General features: G+C 39.5%; 1 protein-coding gene and 1 long non-coding RNA gene across 10 annotated transcripts in view; one reads left to right on the top strand and one right to left on the bottom strand.

Annotated features, from left to right (window-relative positions):
* KCNIP4 (potassium voltage-gated channel interacting protein 4) overlaps positions 1-15,441 on the bottom strand; it is a 1,125,192-nt gene that overhangs the window by 555,773 nt on the left and 553,978 nt on the right. The window lies entirely within an intron of this gene.
* The window catches only part of LOC110261970 (uncharacterized), a 200,023-nt gene that overhangs the window by 41,488 nt on the left and 143,094 nt on the right, over positions 1-15,441 (top strand). For 4 of the 6 annotated variants that reach the window (XR_002346375.2, XR_014812232.1, XR_014812231.1 and 1 more), the window contains exon 1: positions 9,351-9,525. This is a non-coding gene — a long non-coding RNA (uncharacterized LOC110261970). Of the gene's footprint in view, positions 1-9,188; positions 9,316-9,350; positions 9,526-15,441 lie in introns of those variants that run through there. The other 2 variants (XR_014812234.1, XR_014812229.1) reach the window with 2 other exon arrangements.

Genomic DNA, 15,441 nt, shown 5'->3' on the forward strand with positions numbered 1-15,441 from the left:
TACTAGCAAATAGCTCCTCTGTGCAAGAAAACATCACTAAGCCCATTTATATTCTGGCTTGTGTTTTTACGACATAGAAAATGCAGCATTCTGTCCCGCAGTTCCATTCTGGTTCATCTTGTTTGAGAGTCAGCAAGCAAAGCCCACACTGAACATAACATTCTCTCCCTGCAAACAACCAATACCGCCTTAGTTAATTCATTCCAACCTTAAACCAATTTATCTGAAGATAGATCTTTTAGAACAGCAAAGACTATAAGGAGAAAAACATTAAGTTATTTGCAAATGAGGCAGCAGAATGTATAGTTCTGGGATCTATCGGTGCTGCATTGCGATATTTTAATTATTTATTCATTCCACATTTATTGAGTTAAAAAATAATATAAAGCAACAATCTAAGGACTTTACCATCTGGCATGTGCTGGAAGCCAAAAGAATTGGTACAGAAAATGAGTGCTGTGTGTTCTGGGGAAGGAAGATTGCTGTGGGTTGGAGGATTTGAGATGTCCCCATGGCAGGGTAGGAATAAAGTTGGGTTTTGATAGGCTGCTTGGAGCTGGCCAGGTGGAATACATAGGTATTTCCTGCTGGGAGAATGGCTTCCACAAAGGCACTGTGGTGGGAATGGAAGAGAGTAAGTGTAAGAGAGTGTTCAAGAGCCTAGACTCCTCAGCTAGTCCGGCCAAGTTAGAGTCTTGTCTTCGACACTTGCTAATTTAATAAGTAACATTGGCCAAACAATTAACCTGCTTCCCTGAGTATGAAGTAGGAACAAGACTAGTACCAGACATATGGGGTTTTTGCAGTTCTCAATGAAACAGAGAAAGAGCCTAACATAAACACTCAGTCAATATTTGCTATTATTGTATCATTGAAGAACAGAATGCATTTATTCTTCCCATAGATATTTACTGAATATCTGCTATATGGAAGAGTAAATTATGTCAGAATTTGAAATACTTTGATGGCAGGCCAAGGTCCAGACATTCTGTATCTGAAATAAGGAAGTTGTTGGAGGCGCTAGGGTTAGGCAGGGGCACAATGATGACTAAGATTCATCTAGTACTATAGTTCATGTAATGTGTCATGCAGCTACTTTTATGAACCTTAATGAAGTAGTAGATAAATGGCAGTGAAGTATCTCTTGGCACCAGAAAATGCATTTAATTCCTCAGCAATAAATCTAGGGAAACTTTTAGGAATTGAGACTCTCATTTGTAACTGACTGCACTTTGTGGAATGTATACATTGCTAACATGGCCAGCCACCAGATCCTGGGGACCTCTGGGTTCCTCAGAATGGGGGGGTGAAAGGGTAGGTTCCCCCTCATCCTCCCGACACAAAACAGGGGGCAACGGCTTGCAGTGACAAGCAGCTGATATCATGGTAAATGTTCCTATCAGCTCTCCAGGGCCATAAAGTCTGGAGGATGCAAACACAAGGGAAGGAATTCTCAGGGACATTAACTCTGATCTAAAGAGCTAGAGTGGCAGCTCTCAACCTTATGTTTCTGTGCATATTTACATAATGAAAGAGTTTCTAGTCTAGGAAACACCCCCATGGGTGTACCAGGCTTATGTGCAATCCTCAGAGAGATGGTTACCACTCGACCTCCTTCCTTCTCTCAATATATTTATCAAAATGAAATGGTAATTAGAGGAGTAACTACTCTAATTTATTTAATAAAGTAAACTATTCATCAATTTTGGCACATTATTATTAGTAACACATTATTCGAGAAGCTTCAGAAAACTGATATGAACACATCAGGTTATCACTAACATTTGTGTTAAGAGTTGTAATTCAAAGACTGCTTGAGTCATCTTTTATCATTGCTTCCCACTTATCTACATTCCATTCCTTCCAGATGTCCTTGTCCCATGCTTCCAGACAGGTGTAAGGTGACATAAAAGTATAGGTAACAGAACAGACTCTTGGAGTTCCTGTCGTGGCGCCTGGCGCAGAGGTTAACGAATCCGACTAGGAACCGTGAGGTTGTGGGTTCGATCCCTGGCCTTGCTCAGTGGGTTAAGGATCCGGCATTGCCGTGAGCTGCGGTGTAGGTTGCAGATGTGGCTCGGATCCCTCGTTGATGTGGCTCTGGTGTAGGCTGGCAGCTGCAGTTCTGATTGGACCCCTAGCCTGGGAACCTCCATATGCCGTGGGAGCGGCCCAAGAAATGGCACAAAGACAAAAAAAAAAAAAAAAAAACAAAAACAAAAACAGACTCTTAACCTGTGCCCTTTTTGAATACTACAAATATGAATGTAATTTCATGTGCTAGGGACATTCAGAGTTGTAGAATGGTAATTAGAACCAGTATAGATGAGAAAGCTGGTGGAAATGGGGCATCCCCACTGGCCTGCAGAACAAACTTGGCCAGTTACTTCCCCTGGATAAAAGGATTAAAGTCCCTTTTTTCTTTGAGATGAGGATTTCTAGACCCTCCAGCTCATGCAACACCACCTTACTATGCTGAATTAATGCTCACTTCTAAATGTGTGTAATGAATTCACACTTTCCCTGTCAGTTTTAGTTGCCACATGACTTTTGAGGGAGTGCATTTTGCCATATTTCATATATGTCTAGTGTTTAATAATATGCATTTTCATACAACATGACATCAATGAAATAACAATGATATGTTATAATGAGAGAAAAAACGCTTGTAGAGGAGTCACTGAGAAATAGTATGTCTTCGCTATGCTTTATGGGTGATTTTAAAGGATCTTCAAAGATTTTATTGACTCTAGGTAAATATCTAATTTATCACACAAACAGGAAAGCTTTTGGGTAAGACAGGAAATTAATGATAATTACACCGAGACAACGGGTACAAATCTTTTCCTGGCAAATCAAAATGAAATGTCATCTTAACTATTATAGGCTGAATTCTATTCCCTCTCAAATTCATATTTTGAAGTCTTAACTCTCAGGGCCTCAGGATGTGACTGCATTTGAAGATCAGGCCTTTAGAGAGGTAGATTTACTTTATTAAATGTGGTCATACGGTGGGCCCTAATCCAGTATGACTGATGCTCTTGTAAGAAAAGATTAGGATGGAGACACATTCATGCATAGGCTGCTTGGTTGAAGCATTGGTAGACTGGTTGAAGCTCCACCCTACCTGACTATAAAGAGCATATGTCCCCCCACCTACTTTGTTTGAGTGCTCAACAGAAGCTAATAGAACAATCCTTAAACAAAATTAAGATCAGTTCGGGGCCTATCTCTGACACATGTTTGTTAAGCACCAAGCTTAGCTGTGCTTTATCAAATACGTCCTCTGAGCCTCGTTCGATTCATAAGCACCACTGAGTAATGCTTAATCACTCATGGTTACAGTGCACATCAAACAAGATCAAAACAGTGATATGCAAACTGCAAAGCGGTTTATGCTGCTAGATATTAATATTTTCTTAAAAGGAAGCTTCTTATAGGGAAGTCATTCAAGTAACTCTGTATATGAATAAAGTGTAGGAACAAAAGTAACTCCAGATGTGACACCCACTGGGATCTTCAAGAAAAGTAACTCCTGCGGTCACAGATTCATTTCTTCATCTCAACTTCACTATCACCACTACAAAGTATTTCTATAGACATATGCATAACCTTTTTATCATCTATAGCTCTTTCATCCAAGGATTTCTCTTAAAATGTTTGTCTTAATACCTGTTGGGTATTCTTAGATTTTTCCATAGGATTTATATGTTTTAATTTCAATATCATTAAAATTTAGTTTGGATTTAAAACTAATTTTTTTATTATTTTCATATTGACAACAATTCCTTCCATCTTCAAGGTGATCCTGACCTTGTTTTGCATTTTTTCCAGTACTTTCATCACTTGACAAGGAAGTTATTCTAGCTAAAATCAAGAAAAACCACTTAACGTTAGTTCTTTACTTCCAGGTGTATTCAATATGTGGTACAGAAGACCTCTGAAATGACCTAAACATTGACACTATGATTTTCTGGCTGGATTTTTGTAGCATGTGGTACCACACATTTGGTAAAGGCTATATTTTCATCATATGTATTGTGTGCACGCGTGTGTGTGTGTGTGTGTGTGTGTGTGCATTTGAAAATACATAGTAGGCAACCTTTTTTTTTTTTTTTTTCCCCACTGTACAGCAAGGGGGTCAGGTTATCCTTACATGTATACATTACAATTACAGTTTTTCCCCCACCCTTTCTTCTATTGCAACATGACTGATAGGAGCTGATGACTGAGAGTCTCAGAGAAAGTAAAGAAAGGCTCTCCACATCTCAAACTGACTGATGATGATGAACGATGACATTTTTCATTTTGCAGGAAGGCCACATGCTAGACAGGTTTCCATGACTGTCCAAGCCTCAGAACCCATTTACCTTCTATTTTACAATGAGGAAAAGCACTTGTGAATAAGTCAGTTAATTTTTCTTATTTATTTGCTCAACAAATATTTATTTGAGTGAGAACTCTGTACCAGGCACTATTTCAGGTACTGGAGATACAATAGTGAATTATTATATGAAAACACTGCCCAGGTGGGCTACATTCTGTAAAGGCAGGGTAGAGTGAAAGTACATAGTGGGTGTGTTTTCCCCAATTATTGATCTTTCTGGATTCCACATTTCTCATTTGTTGAAATGCAGGTGACTCCCACCTCATTAGGTTGTCAAAGGATTGAATAAAATAATCTAAAGTGACTGGGAAATGGTGGGCATTGTGCTTTTTGCAGTATCTTGAGGCATTTCCTTTTTAAGGGTGTAATGAGTTGACCTATATCTTCCCCCTCAAAAAGATGTCTTTAAGTCCTAACCTCTTGTGCCTCAGAATGGATCTTATTTGAAGATAGGATCTTTACAGAAGTAATCAATTTAAAGTTAGGTCATTAGGGGGAACTCTAATCCAATGTGCCTGGTTTCCTTATAGAAAGGGGACATTTGGACACAGAGACACTCATGGGGAGAATATTATGTGAGGATGAATTCAGGAATTAGGGTGATGCTTCTATAAGCTAAGGAATGGCAAAGATTGCCAGAAAACTACCAGAAGCTAAGGGAGAGCCACAGAACAGATTCTCACTCACAGCCTCAGAAACCACCCTGCTGACACATTGATCTCAGACTTCCAGCCTCTGGAGCTGTGAGATAATAAACTTCTGTTTGAAACCCCATGTGTAGTGCTTTGTTACAGCAGCCTTAGCAAACTAATACAAATATTTTTCCCTTTGGGTGTGAGTTTAAAAAACATTTTTTATTCTATTTTCTTAAGGATGAGCACAGGATATACTTCTTAATCACTATAGATATGACGAACAAATTGAAGGTCAGAGAAGTCATAAGAATATATAAACTCTACAGAATAATTATTACTCTGCAAACACCATGCCCTGGCTCTCTTTGGGTATTAAAAATAAATCAGACAAGCAAATAAAATACCATAATAAACATTCAAGACCATTTAAAATGCTTCCATTGCCAAATGAAATTAACCTGTGAAAGACCTGCAACCACCGTTTCCAGTGAAGTAAATTTCTTCTCACGGCACACTTATAACCACACTATGAAACAGTGTTCTTGGCAATCAAATTCGTCCTGGGGGTCAAACATGTCCTGGTGGGTACAATGAAGAAATTAGACGAATGAATTACTTCTATTCTACATTTATTGCAATTCACACCGGATAAAGACATAAAATTTGGAAAATTGGTCATTTTACTACCAGTCACCAACATTGAGTTATCATGAAAATAAAGACAATGAGATTTAAATCTGCAAAAAAGATTCAGATTTAATTCATAACCTAATTTATACAAGGACAGGAATTTGCTAATAGTCTGCATTATAGACCCAGCTATTTACTCAAAAATATTTATTAAGCCCTAATATGTATAATTCCTTTCTCAAAATTAAAACTGATTTTTTTGGGAGTTCCCTTTGTGGCACAGTGGTTAACGAATCCGACTAGGAACCATGAGGTTGTGGCTTCGGTCCCTGGCCTTGCTCAGTGGGTTAACGATCCAGCATTGCCGTGAGCTGTGGTGTAGGTTGCAGATGCGGCTCGGATACCTCGTTGCTGTGGCTCTGGCGTAGGCTGGCAGCTGCAGCTCCGATTCGACCCCTAGCCTGGGAATCTCCATATGCTGCAGGAGCGGCCCAAGAAATTGAAAAAAATAAAATAAATAAAACTGATTTTTTCCTGAATTTATTTCTAAGGACTTTGATTCATTGAGTATTTTATTGAATACATATCATTCTAGTCCTTTTAAGAATACAAGTAAGATTCCCGTTCTGAGAAACTCAGGATGAATAAACACTGTAGCAGGTCCAGATGCATGCTCACATGTATGTACACACACACACACACACACACACACACGCACACACCCACACCTGCAAAGGTGAAGTGGCTGGGGCAGAGGAGGGGGAAGTTGAAGGATTAAGGAAAACACCACAATAGATGGAATATAAGCTGAGCTTTGTGGAAAGAGTAAGATTTCAGGTAAATTGAGAAGGAAAGGCATTGCAGAGTGAGAAAACATTAATAGAGGCAGGAGAGCACAGGGATTGCTGAGAGAATTGTCTGCTGGCTCAGAGAATCAACCAAGAGTCAAAACAGAAAGGCTGGACTTAAACTAAACAAAAAGCCTTGAATGCCATACTAAAACCTTTGACATTTATAAGGAGAGGAGTAGCATAATTTGGCCTCTGTGTTAGGATAATAATCCCAGAGTGACTTGGAGAACCTAGAAATTCGTGGCAGGTAGACCAGGTAGGAGATCGTGGTAGTCCTTAGGAGACTCGAAATTAGGCAGTGTCAACTGGAATGTAAAGGAAAATAAAGAAGGGACTGAATAAGAGAGCAACTGAAATTCAAGGAGGATATAGCAAAGCAAGGATGAACCTTTAAAAAAAAAGGTTGCAGACTAAATTTAATGATGAATGAAGCTGGTATAACATGTGCAGGCAAGTCATTAAATATTTAATTATTTATACTTCACAATTTCTTTTTGTTTTCTGGAGCAAAAATATTTTCTTTTAGGTTTCAAGTGTTGTTATAGGTTTTGGAAAACTCTTAGGCCCAAAGCCTATGAGCGTAATATTTACTGAATAAAGTGGCCTGAGTATTTTTACACTTAATATGAACCCCAGACACCACAAATAAAATTACTGATAAATTTTATTATAAAGAAACTTAAAACTGATAAATGTGAACACACCAAAATTTAGAACTACATGCAAAAAAAGGGTTGTATGCAAAAGCAAACCATAAACTGTGAAACATATTCACTGGCATAATACAGACACGAGACAATACCCTTAATAGTAAAAAGACACATGCACCTGCATGTTCATTGCAGCACTATTCACAATAGCCAAGACATGGAAACAACCCAAATGTCCATCAACAGATGACTGGATTAGGAATATGTGGTATATATACACAATGGAATACTACTCAGCCACGAAAAAGAATGAAATAATGCCATTTGCAGCAACACGGATGGAACTAGAGACTCATACTGAGTGAAGTAAGTCAGAAAGATAAATACCATATATCATTTATATCTGGAATCTAATATACAGCACAAATGAACCTTTCCAAAGAAAAGAAAATCATGGATTTGGAGAACAGACTTGTGGTTGCCAAGGGGGAGGGGGAGAGAGTGGGGTGGATTGGGAGCTTGGGGTTAATAGATGCCTTTGGAATGGATTAGCAATGAGATCCTGCTGTGTAACACTGGGAACTATGTCTAGTTACTTATGATGGAGCATCATAATGTGAGAAAAAAGAATGTATACATGTATGTTTATCTGGGTCACCATGCTGTACAGTAGGAAAAAAAAATGTTTTGGGAAATAACAATTAAAAAAATCCTTAATAGTAAACAAACAAAAAACCTTTAACATGAATCACAGTTTGACAAAAGAATTAGAAGGAACACAGATGACACCTGTGTTCCTAGTCTAGGCGAATGCATAGAAATTGGTGCTATTACCTCTAAAAAGTGAGAAGAGAGAACAGCAGGAGTTGTTGGAAGGAACAGAACCAGAAAATTATGGATGGGGCAAAATAGTATTGGTTTAGCACATGATAAATATGTAGTGCCAGGGGATCTTTATAAATTCAAGCTGGGAGATAAAATTTAAATCTGAAAAAACAAAGCATAACAAAACACCCCATCCACATTGCTATCTACATATTTTTTGTACTGTGTGACTTTCCGAGGACATGTGTTCTGGGCTCAGGATTTTTAGAAATTTTTATACATACTCTGTTAAATACATTTATATTACTCTGGCCAAAGTGCTACCTACCTGAGGTTGTCTCTCTTACCAAGCTGGAGAAATACATTTGAAAAAGACATGGATTTTGTGTGCATGTGTGTGCGTATACCTTTTTAGGTCATATGGGCATATGGAAGTTCCCAGGCTAGGGGTCGAATTGGAGATGCAGCTGCTAGCCTACAGCACAGCCACAGCAGCGCAGGTTTCGAGCTGTGTCTGTGACCTACACCACAGCTCATAGCAATGCCAGATCCTTAACTCACTGAGCGAGGCCAGCAATTCACCAGAGTCCTCATGGCTACTAGGGTTCCTTATCACTGAGCCATGACAGGGAACTCCTTTTTTTTTTGCCATGCCTACAGCATACAGCAATTCCTGGGCCAGGGATAAGATTCATGTCACTGCAGTGTTGATGCCAGATCCTTAACCCACTAGACCATCAGGGAACTCTGAGACGTATGGATTATCAAAAATTGCTAATGGCGTCCTTACCAATGGTCACATTTATGTAGTTGGGAGATAAAAAGCTTCAGAGGGAAAGACTGTTAATGCACATTATATTTTCACTTGTACTTTTTAACTACAATTTACATTCATCTTTTTTGTTTGTTCACTGAGCATGTTTTATTAATTATTATTTTACATTCTCTATTGAGATTTCTTCTCCCTGTAAACAGGTTTTTTCTTCACTAGCTCTTTAAAAGTGTCATTATCAAACCAACTTATAATGACTTTCCTTTGCCATCTCTTCATCATGCTTTCAATAGACTCTATAGCACTGAGTATGCATCAGAGGCACCTGGAGGGCTTGTTGGACTACAGGCCTCAGGGCAACGCCCCCACAGTTTCTGATTGGTAGGTTCGGAGCAGGGCTATGAATCTACATTTTCTAATGGGTTCCCAGGTGATGCTGGTACTGCTGACCTGGAACCTCACTTTGAAGTCCTCAGGACTCCACCAACAAGCTTCCCTCTTCAAACCTTTTGCCAATTTTCACAGCTAGAGCCACTTAACTCACACGTGATTTTGCCCCATGCAGGTAGGAGGAATACAGGTCTTTCATTGGTTCCGTACGACGACGTCACTTTACGTTGGATTTGAGGTGGGCAGCAGGGCTGAGCCATTGCTGTGTTTTACAGCTCCGTGCTTTATCATTTCCAGCGTTCCTTGTTGGAGACGTTGTTTCCTCTGGGGCTAAGACACTTTGATTTCCCCTGTCCAGTTGCTTCTGGAAGCGGAAGATTAGCAGGTAAGTTCACCTCCCACACCTGGGAATCTACCTGGTTGCCTTTTGGACATTTGTGACCCTGTGGCCATTTGACATTGTTGGCTTGCTTGCGCCAATTTCTTGCCAGTTTTGTTGTTAAGACTTTCAAGTTTGCTTTTTCTGTGCCAGTGAGTGTCCTGGCATCTGTCATTCTTGGGCCTGACTTCAAATACCCCAGAGTACCTACTGCTCTGCTTTTCAAACATGGATTATTTATTCAGTTGAACAACACTGTTGCTATTTCAATGACTGCTGGCCATTCTTTCCCTCTCTCGGTTTTGGTATGTTTGCAGACCCCTTCAACCCCGGGCTCCATCTCCCTCAGTGTTTGAGACTCAGTGCTGGGTTGTCTTTTTCCGCTGTGAATAATTAGTTTTCTGGTAAGATCATGCACCTTGGCTGGAATATTCTATAGGCCACCTACCTGCATCACTGAGTTCGAAGTAGGTCAACTAAATTTTTTCCTTTTTAAACTTGTGTCACAGAGGTTTGTGGGCTTGCTATGTAAACCACAGTCTGAGGATCAGTGGCTTTAAGGAGAGTTTATTAGAAATGCAGAGTCTGGAGTTTCCGTCGTGGCTCAGTGGTTAAGGAATCCAACTAGGAACCATGAGGTTGCGGGTTTGGTCCCTGCCCTTGCTCAGTGGGTTAACGATGCGGCGTTGCCATGAGCTGTGGTGTAGGTTGCAGATGCAGCTCGGATCCCGCGTTGCTGTGGCTCTGGTGTAGGCCGGTGGCTACAGCTCCGATTGGACCCTTAGCCTGGGAACCTCCATATGCCGCGGGAGTGGCCCAAGAAATGGCAAAAAGACAAAAAGACCAAAAAAGAAAAAAAGAAATGCAGAGTCTCAGACCCCATCTCACATGTACTGAGTTCAAATCGGCTTGTTGCTACAAAACCCCCAGGTGATTTTCATGCACATTGGAAAAAAATGATAATCTAGTATAGCGCCTATAGAATGAACTGCTCCCACCTGAGACTAATTGCGACTCTCAACCCTTATCACTGCTTTTTCCATCTTCCCTATTGCCACTGATGTAATTTTGCAAACCTGTGATGAGTGAGTTTCCCGTTGACAATGTGAACTGGATGACCAACAACCCATGATTCTGCAGGAACAAAGTCTCTGTACCTCTACCATTTGTTGTTTTTTGGTAAATCTTTTGCCTGATTACTTGTTTTGATATCATATTTGTGTGTGGATAATTTCCAACGTTGTACGTTTGCCTTTACCAGTGAGTTTTCCTATTTTGTGATTTTCTTGTTTCTAGTTGTGGTATTTAACTTCTAGAGAAGTCCTTTTAGCATTTGCTGTCTCACTTTGTTAAAATTTCTATTTGCATTTTTATATCTGTGGCAGGTTAGGTACATTTCTTGACTTTGGAGAAGTGGCCCTCTGTAAGAGATGTCCTTTGTCACCTAGCAGTGCACTCACCTCTTAGCACTCAAGGGCCCTGGACCATCTGTTCCTAGGGTAGGTTTGACCTGAGTTTGTGGACTCAGTTCAGCAGGCTATAGGATCAGAATCATAGTTTTCTCCCAGGTGTCTTCTCCTGGTGGGTGAAGCTGGTCTGGAGGCTTGAGTGGGATTCCTGGTGGGAGGGGCCAACACCTGCCCACTGGCTGATGGAGCTCTACCTTGGACCTCTGGGCAGGGCCATGATAAAGGATGTGATGATGCAAAAGATACATATACTCCAGTGTTCACTGCAGCACTATATACAGTAGCCAAAATATGAAAGCAACCTAAATGTCCATCAACAGAGGAGTGGATAAAGAAGATATGGTACATATACACAATGGAGTATTTCTCAGCCATAAAAAGGAATGAAATAATATTTGCAGCAACATGGTTGGACCTGGAAATAATCATAATAAGTGGAATTAGACAGACACAAATGTCATATGCTATCACTTATATGTGGGATCTAAAAAAAAAAGGATACAATGAACTTCTTTGCAGAACAAATACTGACTCACAGACTTTGAAAAACTTATGATTACCAAAGGAGATGGTTTGGGGTGGTGGAGCGATGGGCTGGGGTTTTGAGATAGAAATGCTATAAACAGATTGTGATGATCATTGTACAACTATAAATATAGTAAAATTCATGGAGTTAAAAAAATGGGTGGGATGAGAGGGAGCTGTGGGCTCAGGAAGACTTTAGGCAGCCTGTCTACTGATGGATGGGGCTGTGTTCCCCTCCTGTTGGTAGTCTTGCCTGAGGCATCACAAAACTGGAGCTTACAGGCTGTTGGATGGGGCCGGGTTTTGGTGCTTATGACCCAGGTGAGGTGACTGCCTTCAGTGGGAGTTCATGTAGATGATACTCCCTAATATCTACCACCAACACCAGTGGCCATGACCCCATGGAGAGCCACAGCCACACCCCAGCTCCCCAAGATACCTCCAAGACCCTCAGGTAAGTCTGGCTCAGCCTCTTATTAAGTCACTGTTTTTGCCCTGGGTCCTAGTGTGCTTGAGACTTTGTGTGCACCCTCCAGGAGTGGAGTCTCTGTTTCCCCCCATCCTTTGGAGCTCCTGCCATCAAGCCCTGCTGGCATTCCAACTTGAATACTATGGGGGATCCTCCTTCTGATGTCAGACCCCTAGGCTGGGGATCTTGACGTGGGGCACAGAACTCTCCTGGGGAGAACTTCTTCGATATAACTGCTGTCTAGTTTTTGCATCACCCACCTGGGCAGTATGGGATTTGATTATGTCATAAGTGAGTCCTTCCTATCGTCTTGTGGTTTCTTTGTGTCTCTGGATGTAGAATATCTCTTTTGATTGGCTTCAGTCTTTTTTATTGATGGTTATTCAGCAGTCAATTGTGATTTTGATGTGCTCCTGAGAGGGAGTAAGCTCAAGGCTCCAGGTCCTTCTTTGCCATCTTGTCCCTCCCCTTTTTGTATTTTCAGAATTTAGAATTAAAACATATGGAATCTTTTACTGATTGGACACATTCATACATTTAATTTACTAGAAAAAAACTAAATTTGAAAAATGATTTTTTGATGAATTATTCACTATATTGTTTGTACCTATATTCAAAAAATAGAAAAAAACCCATAATGTCTATTTATGTCTCATCTAGTTTCAAAAAAATATGAAGAAGCTTACTTATCTATCCAAGCAAAAGTCATTCAGAGCTTTAAAAAAGAATATACTGATTTGGGTATTTGGTTTCTTGAGGCTTTCTTTTTGAAGAATTGACATGCTGTGAAGAAAACTTTTTATGTTCAATTAGGTTGTTGTATTTTTTTTTTTTTTTTTTTTGGTCCATGAAATATCCAACCAGTGTATCATTATTGTAAAAAAGAACGAGAATACACTGAAAATTAATGAATTTCATTAAACTAACAATGAACCCTCATCATGTACTCTGTTGTGTTTTTCCATATCAATCTTTAACAGAAAGAAGATAGTGTTTCTAAAACCTCCTCACGGTATACCCTCATTTATTTTATATGTTAAAATATATATTCAAAATAATGTTAATCATATAAATATAGGTGAAAATGTCTAAAATTAGCATTTTGAATTGATGAAATTATGAATCTCTTGCCTATTAGGTTTAGATAAAAAAGCAATTATCCTCCAATTATCTCATGTCAGGGTCTAAGTATCCATATTCCTCAGTATCATTCTCAAGTTTCTAGTCCATAAATCTTTTAAATTTTGCTTGAAATCAGTATCCACTGCTAGACCTTGGCAGCCCAGAGGTGGAAACTGTCTTAAAGATATGTTTTCCTTGGCCAACACACCCTTCTTCTTCATCATCCTCATCTTATCTACATGCCTCAGACAGATGGATACTCTGCAGTTCCCTCTTCCTCAATTACCTACTACTATCTTACTCGAGGATACTTTGGGCAGTTAGAAGGGAAGAGCTTAATGCTGACAATAAAGACTTCTTGGCTTTATAGCCTTGCTCCAGCACTTGTTAGCTGTTTCACTTTTCAGTGCTTCAGTTTCTCCATCTATAAAATTAATAGTCCTGGCTTCAATTTCATGTAGCATTGTTTAAAAATACCTCAAACCTTATCTGGCATATAAAAATGCTCAAGAAATGTTAGCCATTATTGTTGTCTGCTTCTTGAAATTTGCATTTATAACCCCTCCTACAATGGACTCTCCTGAGAGGAACATGATTTAGAACAGTTAATACTCAAAAATGCTAAACATTTTTTATGGTGTGGTTCCTAAAAGGATTTGAGTTGTAATTGCTGCTGAAGTTGACTGCCTCTAAAGAACTAAGTACAACTTTTAAACTAGCTATGATCTCAAACTCTGGGGTCTCTTAGATTGTGTTATTCTCCTTTTCTTTCCTTTTTTTCCCATTTGCAACTGAGCCATGGTCTAAAAATCACAATAGGATCAGAAAGAACTACATGAAAACTGAGTGTTACAATCATACAAAACTTGTAAAGGAACATATTTAATAGTATGGATACAAATTCAGTGTTGCACATGTCATAACTATAAATACTTCATATTTCTAACTAAAATTAGTATTTTATACTTTGCTTCCAGGAGTAAAAGAAAGAATCACTAAACATCATTAATTTTGTAGAACTAGTGATACTAGCATGGGCTTTGGTGTCTAATGCATACTATTTGAATTATGGCTCTGACAGTTCCAGCTAGGTGATCTTAGGTAGATTACTTAATATCTCAGCCTCAGTTTTGTTATCTGGAAAATGGAATTTTTTAAAAAAATTGCAGTAGAGTTGATTGACAGTGTTGTGATAATTTCTGTGGTAAAGCAAAGTGATTCATGTATATATATATATATACACACACACATTATTTTTATATTCTTCATTATGACTTCATCTCAGGATATTGAATATAGTTCCCTGTGCCATACAGTAGGACCTCATCGTATATCCATTCTATATGTAATAGTTTGCATCTGCTAATCCCAAACTCCCAATCCATCCCTTTATCACCTCCCTCCCCCTTGGCAACCACAAGTCTGTTCTTTATATCTGTGAGTCCATTTCTGTTTCATAGATAAGTCCATTTGTGTCATATCTTAGATTCCACATATAAGTGGTATCATATTTGTCTTTCTTCCTGACTTAGTGTGATCATCTCTAATTCCATCGATGTAGCTGCAAATGGCATTATTACATTCTTTTTATGGCTGAGTAGTATTCCCTTCTATTGTATACATGTACCACATCTTTATTCATCTGTTGATGGACATTTGGATTATTCATACCTACTTCTTGGGGCTGAAGTTAGAGTAAAATTGGGGTTAAAAATTCCTAGCCCAGGGAGTTCCCATCATGGTGCACCGGAAACAAATCTGACTAGAACTGTGAGGTTGCAAGTTCAATCCCTGGCCTCACTCAGTGGGTTAATGATCCAGCATTGCCATAAGCAGTGGTGTAGGTTGCAGATGCGGCTCAGATCTGGCCTTTCTGTGGCTCTGGTGTAGGCCGGCAGCAACAGCTTCGATTGGACCCCTGGCCTGGGAACCTCCATATTCTGCCAGTGCGGCCCTACAAAAAAAAATTCCTAGCCCGTATTAATACACATTCACTTCTTATTCTCATGTATAGCCACCACTTACTCCCTTGCAGAAGTGCTCACAGAGCCCCAGGAGCAAACACAGTGCCTCAGGACAATCAGACCTCTCTGTGGAAGTAATGAAAATGTTTATTGCATGTGACCAAGAAGAATTCTTAGGGATTATTTTACTGAGGAGTGTGAAAGCAAAATGCGGTACCCCAACATATGCTACTTTGCAATAAAGGTTATTTTGAGCTAAAGGCAATTGAGAAGAAGCAGATACAAGACAAGCCTTCTGCCCTTCCCCAACGTATCTAGGACATAAGTTTGCAAAGGTGTCCCTATCTTCCCCTTTCTACCTGGGTAAAGACAG

This window comes from Sus scrofa, chromosome 8 (assembly GCF_054392235.1).
Source record: "Sus scrofa isolate SSC_HxYL_T2T_F1_AM1 chromosome 8, Sscrofa_HxYL_maternal_Yorkshire_Landrace_v2.0, whole genome shotgun sequence".
Classification (NCBI taxonomy): domain Eukaryota; kingdom Metazoa; phylum Chordata; class Mammalia; order Artiodactyla; family Suidae; genus Sus; species Sus scrofa.